Source organism: Urocitellus parryii, chromosome X (assembly GCF_045843805.1).
Source record: "Urocitellus parryii isolate mUroPar1 chromosome X, mUroPar1.hap1, whole genome shotgun sequence".
Lineage (NCBI taxonomy): Eukaryota > Metazoa > Chordata > Mammalia > Rodentia > Sciuridae > Urocitellus > Urocitellus parryii.
This window is the reverse complement of record NC_135547.1, coordinates 70602639-70619841: the sequence shown is the minus strand read 5'-3', so window position 1 is coordinate 70619841 and position 17203 is coordinate 70602639. Positions and strand designations below refer to the sequence as shown.

At 33.8% G+C, this 17203-nt stretch overlaps 1 long non-coding RNA gene across 1 annotated transcript in view; it reads right to left on the bottom strand.

The window, feature by feature from the left end:
* LOC113175232 (uncharacterized) overlaps positions 1–9586 on the bottom strand; it is a 36790-nt gene extending 27204 nt beyond the window's left edge. The window contains exons 1-2 of the long non-coding RNA XR_003299941.1: positions 9507–9586; positions 6143–6265 (exon numbers count right to left, since the gene is read on the bottom strand). This is a non-coding gene — a long non-coding RNA (uncharacterized LOC113175232). The remainder of the gene's footprint in view (positions 1–6142; positions 6266–9506) is intronic.
* Positions 9587–17203: the final 7617 nt, after the last annotated feature.

The window sequence follows — 17203 nt, the reverse complement described above, 5'->3', positions numbered from 1 at the left end:
ATTTAAAAATTTAACGAAGTGACTCAGTGATTAGGTACCCATGGTTTCAATCCCTGGTAAAAGAAAAATCAATTCAAAAACAAAGACCTCAATATAAGATCTGTGCCTTTAAAATTAGTAGAAGAAAACAGGGGAAGCGTCTGTTCAGGTCCTTGGCCCATTTGTTGATTGGGTTATTTGTTGTCTTATTGTCTAATTTTTTGAGTTCTTTGTATACTCTGGATATTAAGGCTCTGTCTGAAGTGTGAGGAGTAAAAATTTGTTCCCATGATGTAGGCTCCCGATTTACTTCTCTTATTGTTTCTTTTGCTGTGAAAAAACTTTTTAGTTTAAGTAAGTCCCATTTGTTGATTCTTGCTGTTAACTCTTGTGCTATGGGTGTCCTATTAAGGAATTTGGAGCCCAACCCCACAATATGTAGATCGGAGCCAACTTTTTCTTCTATCAGGCGCAGAGTCTCTGATTTGATATCAAGGTCCTTGATCCATTTTGAGCTCACTTTTGTGCATGGTGAGAGGAGGGGATTCAGTTTCATTTTGTTGCATATGGATTTCCAGTTTTCCCAGTACCATTTGTTGAAGATGCTATCCTTCCTCCATTGCATGCTTTTAGCCCCTTTATCAAATATAAGATAGTTGTAACTTTGTGGATTAGTCTCTGTATCCTCTATTCTGTACCATTGGTCCACCCGCCTGTTTTGGTACCAGTACCATGCTGTTTTTGCTACTATTGCTCTGTAGTATAGTTTGAAATCTGGTATTGCTATACCACCTGATTCACACTTCCTGCTCAAAATTGCTTTTGCTATTCTGGGTCTTTTATTTTTCCATATGAATTTCATGATTGCTTTATCTATTTCTACAAGCAATGCCATTGGGATTTTGATTGGCATTGCATTAAACCTATAGAGAACAGACACTTCTCAGAGGAGGACATACAATCAATCAACAAATACATGAAAAAATGCTCACCATCTCTAGTAGTCAGAGAAATGCAAATCAAAACTACCCTAAGATACCATCTCACTCCAGTAAGATTGGCAGCCATTATGAAGTCAAACAATAACAAGTGCTGGCGAGGATGTGGGGAAAAGGGTACTCTTGTACAGGAGGGTTGCAAGTTCAAGGCCGGCCTCAGTAAGTTAAAGAGATCCTAAACAACTTGGCAAGACCCTGTCTCAAAATTAAAAATAAATAAATATATGGCATAAGCTGAAGTAATCAAAATAGTATCCTACTGGGCAGTCAGTATGGAAAACATTTTGGTGGTTTCTAAAAAAATTGAAAAGAGAATTGCCATATAGCCTCACAATTCTAGTCTTACATATATCAGCCCAAAGAACTGAAAATGTTCACTTAAACAAGTACATGAACACACATGTTCATTTCAGCATTATTCAAAATAGCTAGAAAGTGGAAGTAACCAAAATGTTAATGTTAAAGAATGAATGGATACACAAATGTATATTATTTAGATTTAATAGGAATGAAGTAATACATGCTAGAAGTTGAAAGAATCTCAAAAACATTTTGATGTTGAAGTGATTCAAAAACATCACATATCATATGATTTTACATACATGAAATATTCAAATTAGATAAAACCATAGAGTCAGATTGTAGATTGGTAATTGCTAGGGTTTAAGTGCAGTAGGAAATTGGACAAACTGCTCAATGGGTAAAGAGTTTAATAGTGGAGTGATGGAATTTTATGAACTAGATAGAAGTGGTTGTATAATACTGTGAATGTACTAAATACTACTGAATTGCCCACTTTGAAATGGTTATTTTTATGTTATTGTAAATTTCACCTCAATAAATAATTTAAAAATTATTCTCTCTGATATTCACACATAATAAGGGGAGGGAGAGAAGAATAGAAGTTCATTGGATTAGATAAAGGGGAATGAAGGGAAGGGAGTGGGGATGGGAATAAGAAAGACATAATTTGGACATAATTTTTCTATGTTCATATATGAATACACTACAGTGTAACTCCACATCATATACAACCACAGAATGGGAAGTTACACTCCATGTATGTATAATATGTCAGAATACACTCTACTGTCATGTATATCTAAAAAGAACAAATTAAGAAAAAAATTATATATATAGAAATATATAATATGTGCTTACTATAGAAAAATTGGAAACCAGAAAAACATCAAGAAGAAAATAGATGTCACTTGTGTCTTACTCATCTAAAGACCTTTATATGTTTTAGTTTACTATTATTTGCATTATTGTTGTTTTGTAAAAAGTATGTTTTGAGCTGCAGAAAAATGACTAATATAACCTTTGCAATTAATTCCTATACTGAGGACCACCTTGAAATGATTACCTACTATCAAATAAGTGGCAGATCTTCCTTGAGATGAATTAGCACCTACATAGAGATTCACGTCTAGATTAAGTGAGACGAAAGATGAAACTGTAAGTTCTTCCTTCCTCTTTGTGTCCTTTGTGTTAGAATATCTCCCCAAGGAGTCAGGGTTTTATTTATGAATGCAGAGACCCTGAACTCTGCTTTTAAGAGCACAGTTCAGAAAAAAAAAATGAGAACTAAGCAGACTGTTTTTTGTCTTCTGATTCTCATATCTGTGGAAGATGTTAATTGAAATAATGATGATTTTCCACTGAAATAAATATTATAGTTTTATTTTAGTTGACATTAAAATATTTAAAAATAAAAGAAAATATGAAATGCAAGTCAATTTGTAAGATTGATGAAAAAATCTGTAGGATTATTGACTAAAATAAAGAGAGTTTGGGAGGGAAACAACCATAACAAGATACAGATAAATTCGCTTAAAATATATCAGCCCCTTTTGACAAACTCCAGATGGAAGTTAGATTAGATAACCTTTGAGGTCCCCTCTTACCCTGAGATTTTATAATTCTCTGATTTGGTGGTAGTTGAGTTGCTCATGCTTAAGCACTTTCTCAATGTCAACTCTATGTATGCACATCATATACATACTTATTTTCATACTTCATCAAGTAACAGTAATGGTTTACATCAATGAATTCTTGGTAATTTACAAAATGCTTTTATATATGCTATCTTATTCAATCTTAAAAAAAATTGTACTGTGGGTGACTGGCACCATCCCTATTTTATAAATAAACAAACAGACACAGATAGCTTATTCTTCTTCCCACACCTTTTTCTTTATTTAGATAATCTATAAGGACCAACTGAGGAACTATGTTTTTCTATGTCTTAGGAAAATACGGACTGATTAAGATACACATGAATTAGCATCAACTTTCACTGAATTCCTATTGTACTTGTATATATTTTACTTGTATATATTTACTTGTATATATTTACTTGTATATAAGTTACTTGTATATATTTTAGTACTAAGATACTATATTGTCCTGGGGATGTAGTTCAGTGACGGAGTGCTTGCCCAGTGTTCATGAGGCCCTGGAAAAATGCAAGTTGGTATTCCTAATTGCTATATTTTCTTTGCCAGTTTTTTCCTGTGTATTACAATGCATCAAAATACAAAGAAAAGCATATATTTTATCATCAGTGGGTTTGAATCTCAATCGTGCTACCTATTGGCTGTGATTTTTGGACAAGTTACTTAAATTCTCAAAACCCCAGTACCCCCATTGGCAAATGAGAATAACACTCTCTACCTCACAAACTAGCTTTGCTTATCAAATAAAGAAATGGATATAAGGTATCTTTCTGTGTCCTCAATTAAGCTGCAAGCTCCATGAGGGCAGTGACAATATCTTAAAGTTCTATTGCTTTCCTCACAGAGTTGGATCCATAGTATTTGATGCCTACTTTTCCATGGACTAGAATGACTTGGGATGCATTTTTTTAATACTAAGCTTTTTTCATATAGGCTTATCATTTCCATATAGACTCATAATACAAGCCTATGTCCAGTGTCTTTGAATCTAATACATTCTACATTGCAAAAACCTTTGCTGGATCTGATTATAACCTCAAAATGCTAATAAGCAAGTGAATGATTTCTATAATAACAAATAATTTATTTGTTAAACAGGAACATGGAGTTTATTTGATTTTAATGCAAGTCACCAGAGAAACTATACATTTTCTAAAGTGATTATTAACAACAAGTCTAGGCACAATCTTCCAGGTGAATTTTGGTTGCTCTGACATCAGGAAAAGCAGTCACTATATTAATATCTATGCAGAGATAGTGTACTTTAAAGTTCTCGAAGATTGCACTTATTTTTGTTTTGGGGGTAAAGGGAGAAGCATAAGAAAAAAATAGGGTGTGCAGCAGTTGACAAAAAAGTCTATACTAACATAGCAAATGTGTTAAATGATCCCTAAATCAAGACATCTTCTTATATCCCATCCTTTATTATTTCCCTTTCTATTGTGTGCTTGATGGTTATAGCTCTAAATATTATATCTAAGTAGCTACTTTCTTCAAATGATCTTAAAATGCTTTACAAATGCTGTTTTTTAATCTTTTAAAATCCCTAGTGCTCTGATACATTTATGTTTTGTTTGTATACTTCCTTATATGTGGTTCACAGCTCTACTTTCAAATGTGAAGAATTTTTAAAAGAGATATAAACATTGTCCTTATTTTTACTTATAGCTACATATAAAATAGCAACTGTTCAGTTTTAATTCATTTTCCAGATAAATTCCATGTATTTTAAGCTTGGGTGAAATCATCTAGGTAAATTACTGTAGTGGAAAATCACTGAACTTAGAGATAGATTGAAATTGGTTTTCTAGCTCCTAATTTTAGATACTAGCTGTGACTCTGTGCAAACCTTTTGAACTTCAGCCTCAGTTTTTAGTTCATCATGTGATGAAATGTTAATTACTGTAGGACTCATATGAACTGCTATATTTTTGAAACACTCTGAGCCAGGCACAGTGGTACAAGACTATAATCCCCAAAACTTGGGAGGCTGAGGTGGAAGAATTGTGAGTTCAAGGTAAACAAAGCAACATAGGAAGATCCCATTTTGAAAGAAAACAAAATAAAAAATCACATTTTGAAAACGCAAAGGATTGAGGTGGGATGGGAATGGGAAAGATGGTAGAATGAATCAAATATAATTTTCCTATGTTCATATGTGAACACACTATGAGTGTAACTTGACATCATGTACAAACACAAAAAATGGGAAGTTATACACTTTGTGTATATGTCAAATATATAGTAGAATGTATTCTACTCATGTATAACTAAAAATAATAAATAATATTTTTTAAAAAGTACTATTAACTATAGTCACCATGTTGTACATCAGAAACCTTTAACATATCCCTCTCAGAGCTGAGAGTACCCTCTGACCAACATTTTCCTATTCACCTCCTCCTTCCCATATTTAGCCCCTGGCAACCACCATTCTATTCTCTTTTTCTATGAGATTCTGGTTCTCTATATTTCACATATAGTAAGAGCTTTCACTGTTTAATTTTTTTCCTGGATAATTTCATGCCCCCAAAGTTCATCTATGATATCTCAAACAGTAGGATTTCTTTATTTTTTTAATGTCTGAATATTATTCCCGTGTATTTTTGTGTTCTTGGTTATTATAAACAATAAATGCTACAATGAACATTAAAAAAGAAAATGCAAAGATTTATGTTAATTTTACCCCAATAAGGTTATTAATGAAAGTAAATGCTTATTATAACTCACAATAGAGAAATAATTAATGTGATTTTCCTCCTTTTTTCTTTTGAGGTATAAAATGCCTTCTTAAAGCCTACAAAGTTGAAATCTTTTTATTATAATTAAAATAGAATCACATAATATCAGTGTTGGAATAGACCTTGGAGATAATCTATTCTATTCTACACTACTGTATAGTGTGAAACTTTGAGGCCAAGAAAGAAAAATACCCTTTCTTTAGGTTATATAATTATTCTGTAGTGAAATCAGAAGTATAAACTCTGGTTCCCTTTCTTCCAGTTCAGTGCCTTTCCTACTCTACTACAATGCCTTAACTCCACGGTTCTGTTGGGCTTTGTTATGAAATTACCATTCTGCCTTAACTTTTCCTTCACTGTCTGAACCAGGATATTGATATGAAGTGTTTATTAGGCTTATTATTGAGGAGGAATCACTTTACTCAAAGAGAATGACCTAGAAGGCAAGTCTTTCATATACTTTTACCTTTCTGTCAGTATGTTGTCAACTACTGCATTGCTCCTGAGGCAAAAGGTAGGAGAATCAGGAAATGTGGCTCAAGGTGGGAGGGCATTACTCTTTCTTAGGGATATGCAGGCCTTGGTCTTGCTGGGAGAAACAAAGAGAAAATAAGTTACCAAACTGGCACAGCTACTAGCACATTCACTTTTTGTTTATTTTACTTCTGGTCTCCTCACATTACTATGGAAATTGTCTACAAAGTACTTTCATATTTATTATGTCAGGTTATTCTCAAAACTCATAGAACATAAGGATTATTATCATATTATGTGTGAGAGAACTGAGGCTCAGACAAAGTAAAATATTTGCCCAAATATATAGTCACTAAGTAAGAGACAAAACTTCAATTCCAACTAAGATTCTCTGACTTCACATAAAGGGCTCTTGTCAATGTTTTGCAATTGCCTATAGTTATGGTATGCTTAATGAACTCTGAAAAATATTATTAAATATGTGATTAGAAGTTAATAAGTGTGTTGCATGCAGTGGTGCATGCTTGTAATCCTAGTGGCTCAGGAGGCTGAAGCAGGAAGATCACAAGATCAAGCCAGCCTCAGCAACTTAGTGAGGCCCTAAGCAATCCTTTCTTTAGGTTATATAACTATTCTAATATCCTTTCTTAAAGTAAAAAATAAATAAATAAATGGGCTGGGGATGTGAATCAGTGGTTGAGCGCCCCTGGGTTCAAATCCTGGTACTACAAAATAAGTTAATAAATGTCATGAGAAGTTGTTCTAAATCTTAGGGTTGCAACTTGATAAAAACAGACCTATATCTTAACTTTTCTTGAAACTGATTGTGGACAGACAGATGCAAGTAGTGGTAATATGAGCTTAAGGAAATAATTCTATAAAATGGGCCCACTGTGCTGATTCCTACATGCTTTGTTTTCTAAGAAGCAATTTACTTGCAGTCCTGCCTGGCTTAAGTGGACAGGATATGTCCTATTCCTCAGAAAGCTACCTGTTATCTGTTGGAGAAATGCAGGCTTGAAATCATGTTGATAAAAGGAACTCAAGTTATGCTGAAGGGGGAGAATTTTGTGACCCTTTTTATAGATAAGATCCTGAAACTCAGGGAGATATCAATTATTTCTAGTAACCAAAAATCTCCAAAAATTTATGAAGAAGAATCCAATTAGAACCAGTCAGTATGGGCCAAAATGACCTAGAGTTGTTATGACAGTGGGGACTTGAAAGTCTGAAGTCATTCTGCTATCAGTCAAATCAAGAAATCGGTATTGGTTTGTGGCTCAGTGGTATAGCACTTGCCTAATATGTATGAGGCACTGGGTTCAATCCTCAGCACCACATATAAATAAATAAATAAATTAATTAATTAATTAAAATAATGTTATTTTTAAAAAAGTCAAGAGATGGACCTGGGTGGGACCCTCTGGAAACACTTCTGGGATCCTCAATAAAACTGGAGTGCAGAAGAGGAACAGTGTCCCTTTCCTCTCTGAGAGGACCCACTCTCTTGAGAGTGTCCCCTTTTCCATCCCTTCAGATAAATTAATTGCCTGTTTCTCTGAGTGCTATGTCTGATATCTTTCTGACTTGATCATAAGAACTGGGGTTTGAAGGGGGGGTCATCACACACCTCAGTTTCCCAGAAGGCCCCATCCCAGTAACAAAACTACCTAAACACTTCTAAATTTAAAACAAAACAAAAGAGGCTTCAATTCCTTAGACTAACCAATTGTCAAAAGTACGTAATATTAGTCAAGTGTCAGTAAGGATAAATTTTGCATTGCTGCTTTTAGCTAAATAAACATCTTAAAATTGAAGACTCATTTCTACACTTACAAATTATATACCTTCTCTGGAAAATCTGGTTTCCATTCATGTAATGTATAGAAAAATGAAGAAGAAAAAAGGAAAATGTTAGAACCATATATGTATATATGTATGCAAGTATGTATTTATGTATGTAAGCATGTAGTATTTTGAGACCTTTGCTGGCCTCCAACTTGTGATCATCCTGCCTCAGCTTCCCAAGTAGTTGGCATTAGAGGCATGTACCACCATACATGGCCCTTTTATTTATTGATTTTTGCCATGCTAGAGATTGAACCCAGGGTCTTGTGCATGGCTAGGCAACTGCTGAACCACACCTCCAGCTAGACAGATTTTTTTTTTTTTCATTTGAGGAGGGTTTTTTTTTTCTAGTACTTTTTTTTTCAAGTTGTAGATACTGGGGTTGCTGATGTATTTTCTGAACATACCACAGGGAAAAACTTTCTCTGAAAAATTAAAAAGAAGTAAAAGCACAAATCTTCATAAAAATAATAAGATATATAGTCATAATTTTCTCTTGAATATTATTTTCAATAAGTGTTAGAATCCAGAGAGACATGGATCTGAAGTAAAATGAACTTAATAGCTATATGGTCTTATGCAATTCAAATAACAAGTTCAAGATTTTTTTTTTATTGTTGGTAGTTCAAAACATTACACTGTTCTTAATATATCATATTTCACAGTTTGATTCAAGTGGGTTATGAACTCCCATTTTTCCCCATATAAGATTTTTTATTTTTCACATTTAATGGATATTATTTATTGGTTCTTTTTAGTTATACATGCAGTAGAATCCACTTTGATATAATTATACAAGCATGAAATGTATCTTATTCTAGTTAGGATCCCATTCTTGTGGACATACATGATTATGGGATTCACCGTGATGTATTCATTCATATATATATATGGAGGAAAAGTATGTCAGATTCATTCCACTGTCTTTCCTTTTCCTATTCCCTCTCCCTTCTCTCCATTTTCCATTGTCTAATCTACTAAACTTCTATTCTTCCCCTCTTCCTCTTATTGTAAGTTAGCTTCCACATATCAGAGAAAATATTCAACCCTTGGCTTTTTGGGGACTGGATTATTTCACTTAGCATATAGTCTCCAGAACCATCTGTTTACTGGCAAATGCCATAAAGGCATTGAAGATAGGTTTCTATGTATAAAATGGAGATAATTCCTACCTCACAAGATTGCTGTATTAAATGGGATAACATAAAGTTTTGGTATTTGATCAATAAACTCAATAATGATAGTTATTTTGCAATCACCCCCTTCTATGCTGATTTCAAAAGCCTGTTTTCAACCTAAGAAGATAATTTTATTAGCTCTTTCTTCTGATTTTCACTACTATTTGATAATTGAACCTTTCTGGAATTCCAAAATCTTACATTTCTTATAAGCTTATTATATTATACAGATCATCTTCTCACTATAGTCTACCCTTTCCAACACACACACACACACACACACACACACACACACACACACACACACACACCAACCACCAAAGTACTCACCTCTTAACATCTCAGATATTTCCAAAGTATAGTATAGATCCTCAGCAAGCTCAGTTCTTCTTCAGTGGCCTGTAGTCCACATCTATAGCTCTTACTTGTGTGGTTTATCCATTTCAACATGGCTTTTATCCACTCTTGCTGAGGCACAGATATCAAAAACAGCCCATATCCTTGGGAAAAGGAAATCCCAATAGAGTCGCATGAGTAGAAGGCAAGAGTTATAGGACTCTTTCAATATTGAATGCAAACTGATATGAAGAATATCCCAGACTTAAGAAAACTTATCTTGTAACTGTGGATAAGACATTCTAAAATAATAATAGCAAAAATTATATTTATAATTATAAATTATATTTATATAGATCATAAACAAAGCAACTTTAAAAAGAAAAAAGATGAAATGGTTATAAATAATGTACAAATTCAGCAGAGTGTTTTTAGGTAGACCCTATGCTGAATTTGCACATTATTTATAACCATTTCTTCTTATTAACTTTTCATGAAAAAAATAAGACCATAAAATCTTAAAAGATTACATTTAGAAGAAACTTAAATTTTTAACCACTTGAAAAGTATCAGATTTCTACTCTAAGAAAACTTTTCTATACATAAGTTCATTGGTGATCCAATAAAATTAATATGTGCAATTTACACAGTTGATATTAACATACACACATATTAAAAAACACTTGGATAAATAAAGCCTTGAACCTTTTTACACATGGTTTTCTACCTCTTCAAAATAAATGAATAAACCATTTTTAATTAAAATACTGTAGTTTGCCATATAATCATCACCACCATATTAATGTATATTCATGAATAGTCTGTGCATTCCTATATTGCATGAAACAGTTTAGAGATAAGTGATTTTTAAGTAATACCAGCAAATTGTTTTAAAAAGCTTCACATAATAGTCATAACCTGCTATTTTTGCAAAAATTTTGGCATAGAATTTGTGACAATTATGTGGTGAAATACAGTATAAATCATTTCAATGAATCACCAGTTGATGCTCTATAATTTAAGTGTTTCAAACCATGCTTACCAGGTGGAAGTGCAAAGTGTGGCCTACCAAAGGTTTTAAACAGTCTTATCATTCTTCCTATTCCCTATCTTTGGAATTTTCCCCATTTCTTGAATACTACTTTAGTAGTATATAGTGATTATATCTTCCAAACTCTCAATCAATTCCTAAAATCTAATAAATGATGGCAGATGTAATTCAGGAAATATAACTTGTATGTTAAAAAACTTGAAATTTCTGGGACATTCTGGTGGTTTAGAAGGATAATGAGAGAGAATATTTGTAATTAATCATGTTTGGGAAAACTTGGTTACTGTGTGAATATAGGACATCTGAGTCATTGATACTGGAAAAGTCTATTTATTATGATGGAGGAAGCCCCTCAGGGTGATTTCTGAAGGTGCATTCATTTGGTTTTCCAACATGTATTGAAGGTATACTATAAGCCACGTTGGGATTTAGAATCTGCACATAATACAACTGAAGAGGAATAGACATTTTGTTTCTCTTTAGTGCACTTTCTGTCCCTTCTCCATTCTCTCACCTCCCTTACTGTAATGGTTTCCATGGCAACAGCCTGGGCCAGCCTCTGTCACCTTAGAACATAGGGGCTCCTGAACTGGGAATGGAGCAGAGGAGTGGACATCAGTCTCACACCACTGGATAGGACTTTACATCAGGCATGCATCTGCATGTACTGTGCAATAGCTGCAGAATGAGAAATGAAGAGGCTTCTGGAGCCTATAGCAACTCAGAATAAAATCCTGAATTCTAAGCACCAGTGACATAAGCAGTTTACACTCTTGCCATTCATTGATTTAGTATATATTGAGATGTTTATGCATTAAATGTAGACACATAGTTGTATGGACTTATGTTTATTCACTAAGCCATTTCCTGTTTCAAATATTCTATCTAGGTCTGGAAAAATAAAACCATAAAATAAACAAATAAACGTCCTTCTCTCAAGACAGAATAAATTGACAATAGTATTTAGCCTGAAATCACTAGAGAATAAATTCTCCAGTTCATTTAGATATAAGTGAATTTCAAACAAATGACATGAAGCTTTATGTAAATGTACCTATGACACTCTATTGATGTGAAACATATTCAAGCATAAGCAGCTGTTTGGAGTTGATACTGTATATATCTGTATGCATTAATATAGATATATATATTCCTATATAATCTTAGAAAGGATTACTGCCCAATTTGGCATCATTACTCTGGGGAAATTGATTATCATCAGGCATTAGAATCTGAGCTGGACATAACAGAAAAAAAAACATGCTGTTAGTTACTTGTAGTTCTTAGTTCTCATAGCTATGATGATGAAAGGGTTGAACTTGTCAACTTACATCTGCTCCGGAGAGGTCCCCTTCACATTCTACTGTTTTAGTAATTAGTGTAAGATTACACTGTATGGAGCCAAATAAAGGATTGCAATTTACCTCTAGAAAGTCACTAAGAAAAAGTTTCTAGTACCTTTCATTCTGTTATACCGAGCTTCTTGAGGACAGAGTGAGACTTATTCATCCCTATGTCCCATTTTTTAAGCCTCACATACAGTAGATGCTTGATAAATATCTGCTAATTAGCTAATAAGATCCTCAGGGAAGGAAGCATTTTCCTGACCTTCCAAGTTTTTCTTTTGTTACTCATTACTGAATAGCAGCTATTTCTGTGAGTTGACACTTATATTTATGGGCAAGCAGGACAGGCAGCAATGTTTTGAGGGAGCAGATAGAGTGAGCCACATAATGGTACAAATGTGGATATGTATCCTAGAGGAGCCATTACTCATATACCAGGAAATGTGTGATAAAAAAATGAAGGAAATAGGTGGTCATTATCTCTCCTTACATGTATCACGTGTGAGACCATGATCCTTAAATTAAGCAGTGATATATTGAAACTTGTTATCTAGGTTACTTCTTTGTGGAGGGGTAATAAGAAGCAGAATTAGTGAATATTAACCATATGCTATGGTTTGCATGTAATTTGCATGTAATTCTCCTACAAAGGTTCCCAGAGAGGAAGTTGTTGCCAGCACCTATATATTGGAGTGTTGGTTTCTTCTATCAGTTGCAAAGTTTCTGGTCTAATTCCTATGTCTTTGGTCCACTTTGTGTGGACTTTGTGCAGGGTGACAACAATTTATTTTCATCCATCCATGTATATTCAGTTTTTCCAGTACCATTTGTTTAAAAGGCTGTCTTTTCTCCAATGTATGTTTCTGGCATCTTTATCAAGGACAAGATAACTATATCTGAATGGATTTGCTTCTTTGTTTTCTATTCTATTCTATTGATCCTCAAGCCAGTATTTATGCCAATACCATGTTTTTTATTACTAAAGTTCTGGAGTATAACTTGAAGTTGTGTATTGTGATGCCTCCAGCCTTGTTCTTATTGCTCAGAATTGCTTTGGCTGTTTGGGGTCTTTTATTCCTCCTTGAGTTTTTTCCTAAAACTGCTATTTTTTTTCCTAAAAAGCTGCTTTTCCTAGCTCTGTGGGGAATTTCATTGGTCTTTTTGATGGGGATTGCATTCAGTCTATAGATTGCTTTTGGCTATAAAGCCATTGTAAAAATGTTCTTTGATAGGCAAAAATTGATATTGTCAAATTATCCATTTGAAGGTATACATTTTTATAAGTTACAGTATATTCACAGTTTTGAAAACATTACCTTTAATTCCAAAAGGATATTTTTTCATCCTCAAAAGAAATCTGTACCCACTGGATGCCACTTCCTCTATTACTGAGTTTTGATTATTAATTATATTCCAAATAGAAATACCTTATCAGATATGTGCCTTTAAAACATTTCACCCCTTTCTATGGCTTGTCTTTTCATTCTCTTGGCAATGTCTTTTGAAGAGCAAAAGTTCTTACTTTTTTTCTTCCAGGGCTGGTGATTGAACCCTGGACTTCGCGCATGTGAGGTAAACATTTTACCTCTGATCCCCATTCCCCAGAAGTCCTTAATTTTGATGATTTTCAATTTATATATAATTTTTCTTTTACCATTAGCCCTATCTTTCCTTTTTTTCAGGCAGGAAACAGTGGTTTTCAAATTTTTCTGGACAATTACCCCCCTCCAACTTTAACTTTTCAGGAAAACTGCATCATTTTTCAGTAATTTTAAAGTAGGTTCTGATCAGTCCTATCCTATAGGTTATTTGATCCAGTGTTTTACAATTAGTGTATGCATGGGGATTACCAATAATATAAATCCAATTTATTTCATTTGTTATGACCAATTTACTTGTCCCAAGTCCTAATAACTAGATTATGTCCAGACCCATATGATAAGGAGAGGCAAGCACTTTAGAGATTGTAGAATGAAATGAAATAATTCCTGAAGGTCAACAACAGTTTATAAATTATCCTTTTTTAATGCTGGGATTCAACCCTGGGCCTCTGTGGGCTAAGCATGAATTCCTCCACTGAAGTATATCCCTAGCCCTATAAATCATCTTGAACTTAATTTACTCAGCAGAATATAGGCCAGGAAAAAATGAGTAATCTCCTAACTCTACAGGATGTGTCACTGGACTTAATTTTCACTGGCACAAAATATATTGGAAAAGAACAGAAAGCAACTTTAACTCAAATCGTGTTCAAATGATTAGAGCCCCAGCTCATCAAAATGAAACATCAACTCAATTTTCAGTTGCCTGAGAATTGCTTACAAAGTCCTTCAGTTTAACCATACAGGATTTGGTCTTTTGTTTTAAACTAACTAGCATGCATAATCATAAAATCTTGTGTGACTATGAAGACCATATTTCATAGTGAGGTTTGTTGATTTAGAAAATGGATACATTTAAGACCAAATTGGTTTTTGAAATAATATGAGAACCTACCTCATATGTTAATCCAGGTGTAACATTTTATTAGCTAGCATTCTATTTCAGGATGACATGGAACCCTATATGGAAAAAAAAAAAAAACAGACTCTATACCTAGTCACTCTGTAATAGTATTCCTACATTTGCTTTAAGAAAATAACTAATAAACTTGCCAATAAATATACTTTATTTCACATTTATCATGTAATCTTTCACAATTTTATATACTTGTAAATATCAAGAAAAATTATTAACATGTGAATAATTGCTGTGCTAAGAAAGTAGTTACTATTTTATATTAAGACTGATGACACACAAGTAGATTTGCAGCAGTATATGGTGCTTATTTACACATTTGTGTATGTGTGTGTGTGTATGTGTGTGTGTGTAGTGCTGGGAATTGAACTTAGGGCCTTGTGCATGCAAGGCAAGCACACTACCAATTGAGCTATATCCCCAACCCCTCCACATATTCTATTTTTTGAAAATGTTTTTTTAGTTATAGGTTGACACAATATCTTTATTTTTATTTGTTTATTTTTTTAAATGTGGTGCTAAGGATCAAATTCAGGGCCTTACATATGTGAGGCAAGTACTCTACCACTGAGGTGCAACTCCAGCCCCTCCTCCACATATTCTTGTTGCACTGATAAATAGTAGGTAAAACAGGAAAAATTATAAGAACTTTTTAATTTTTTCAGCTTTTTATCAGACCTTTAATCAGGTCATAAGGTTGACCCTATTACTGGAGCACAAACGCTATTTTATCCTTCTTTTTCTTTTCTTTTTTAAATTAGAGCATTATAGTTATACATAGTAGTTGGATTCATCTTGACAAATTTGTACATGCATGGAACTGAATTTCAGTTCATGTTTCCCCCTTTCTCCTGCCCCTCTTCCCTCTTCCTATTCTCATTCCTCTCTTCTACTGCTCTTCATTTTGCTCATCAATTGATTCTATCTATCTATCTATCTATCTATCTATCTATCTATCTATTCATCCATCCATCTATTTGGTATTGGACAGTGAACCCAGGGATGCTTAATCACTGAGCCATATCTCCAGACCTTTTTTAAAAAAAATTTATTTAGAGACAGGGTGTCCCTGAGTTGCTAAGTGCCTCCCTAAGTTGCTGAGGCTGGAATTTGAACTCTAAATCCTTCTGCCTCAGACCTCCAGAGTCACTGGGATCGTATGTGAGTGCAACTGCACCCAGCTGATTTATTTATTTTTGATTGGTTCTTTCTAGTTTTACATAAAGGTGAAATTCCTTGTAGTATATTTTTATATGCACATGGCAAAATTTTTAAAAAATTATTCTGCATTTCCTCCCCTTTCCCATCTCTCTTCTCTCCCTCTGGATCTTGTTCTATGCTACTGGTCTTCCCTATATCTTTATGTTATCTGATCCTTCCCTGCTTGTTTCCTTTGTTTTGCTCTAGCCAGAAATTATTTTCATAGAAAGAAAAGAAATATTATGTTCACCAAGAGAGAATAATTCTTATGTTGGTTAATTGTTGGTTAGAAAAGGAGTTTACAAAGTAGGATTTAAAAGGTAGTCCACTAGGATACTCAAAGGTTCACAATAAAACTTTGCATTTTATATCATCCTTTGACCATTTTTATTTTGTTTCATAATGTACATAATATTTAGTATAGTACAACTCATATATAAACTCATATTTGTGAATGTATGAAATATTAATGTACATTTATAAATTAACTTTATTATTTATAAATTTAAATACAAATAAATGAATATTAGTACACATGCTAAGATTTAAATGGATTAGGTGATTGAAAACATTTTGAAATCATGGGGTTCAAACATGGTTCTTATTTAAACTAAGGTAACATGTAGGATCTATGTCTGGGCTAGCTTCATTTTCATACTAGCTATTGTTCCCCAGTCCTAACCAATTATGCCTGAATAGATACCACTAATAGCCCCTGGGAGGGAAGAAGAGAGCACAGAAAAAAATTTGAACTGAATGCCTTGCTGATAGGAAGGAAGACATATATTCTTATTTAAAAACTAAATTGATATTAAACAAGGGGTGAGAGATGCAGAAAAACTCTTTCCAAACTTGAACTCAAACTTTCAAGTTAAATACTTTAACTTTCAAGTTAAGTAAAGGGATATTTAAATGCCCTTGAAAGGGCATTTCAGGTTAAAAATCCTCAAACTCCTCAAAGATGCAACTGAAATTTAGAAGGGAACCAAATCCAGGAAGGTGTTATGGCTCATATATATATTTTTTTCTTTTGACACTGGGATTTAACCCATGGGTACTTACCACTGAGCTACATATCCAGCTCTTTTAACTTTTTTTTTTTTTTTAGTTGTAGATGGGCACAATATCTTTATTTTTGTTTGTTTATGTTTACGTGGTGCTAGGGACCGAACCCAGGGCCTCACACATGCAAGGCAGGCGCTCTACCACTGAGCTACAACCCCAGCCCCATATCCAGTTCTTTTCATTTTTATTTTGAGAAAGGGTCTTGCTAACTTCCCAAGGCTGTCCTCTAACGTGTAATCCTCCTACCTAAGCCTCTACAGTCACTCGGTGTTATAGTTTAGATTATTAGGTGTTCCCCAAAACTCATGTGTAAGACAACGATAGAAAGTTTAGAGGTAAAATGATTGAGTTATGAGAGCTTTAATCCCTATTCACGGATAGGGATTAACTGCATAGTAACTGTAGGAGGTAGGGCATGGCTAGAAGAGGTAGGTCTTTGGGGGACATGCCTTTGGGATATATATTTTGACAGTGGTGGGGGAATAGCCTGCTCTCTGCTCCCTGGTACAGTG